The sequence below is a fragment of the Triticum aestivum genome, chromosome 4D, assembly GCF_018294505.1.
Source record: "Triticum aestivum cultivar Chinese Spring chromosome 4D, IWGSC CS RefSeq v2.1, whole genome shotgun sequence".
Classification (NCBI taxonomy): Eukaryota; Viridiplantae; Streptophyta; class Magnoliopsida; order Poales; family Poaceae; genus Triticum; species Triticum aestivum.
Window position 1 is genome coordinate 510,516,199 of NC_057805.1, and position 1,052 is coordinate 510,517,250.

Sequence of the window (1,052 nt, forward strand, 5' to 3'; positions counted from 1 at the left end):
GTTTTTGGGGGGTTAATTTAGGTGTTTCATATATTGTGTTAGCTAGCTAATTAATAGAGAAAAGTGTCCTCTCTTATCTCCGTGCTTGGTCGACGCTACGTACTATATACGTATGGAGAGGACTAGACACGCTAGCTAGTAATCAAATGAAGGAAACAGAAGATCGTCATGAACATATGCATACAGAGAGAAGTGATATCGACCGCCTCTCCTTCTCCGAGAGATTGGTCGAACAACAAGTTCTCGTATATCTATCCGACACTACCGGCTACATATATACAATAATTATCTCTTACAATATAATCTCCTAATTAAATTGTAAGAACACAGGGTCCACATAGTATTCTCCGTTTTCAACGATCACGTGGTCAAGGAAGAATGCCGCCAATTCCTCTTGAATTGCTCGCATACGATCTGGTGCTAGGAGTTCATCCCGCTTCCGAAACATCTAATTTGAAGAAGGGGGTCAATACATATATATATATATGAATAAATGAAACTCAACACAAATGATGGTAATAAAAAAAATTGTGAATATTATTGCTTACGCACTTCATATTGTTCGTCAGAGTAGCCCCGCTCACAGGTCGTGTAGCGGATGGACTCGCAAACGTAGTATCCACAGTAATTATTTCCGGGTTCCTGCCACAACCACTTTACAAGAAATAGAGGTCAATCAAACTGATAAGCAAGCATGCTAAATGATATTGATGAAACTAGCGCTTGAATCACTAGGAGATGCGCGGAACATGCTACTATAGTATTTACTTTCGGATGTTTAAATTGCAGCTTCTTCGGCAGTCCCGGAGCTTTTTTGGTGAATTTTCTCCAAACCCTGCCACACAAAGAAAACAATTACTTGATATCAGGAAATGAACAAAGTTGCTGATATGGTGGATAATGATCGATTTAACTTACTTCTCGAGCATTTGAGTCATGTCCGCATAGTCCTGGGGATCTTTTCGTCTCGAGTCTAAGACGGTTACTACTCCCTGCTCAAGCTTAATCTCTAGGAGAATATAGTGGAAGCTGCGCACGCAGCATAAGTCATC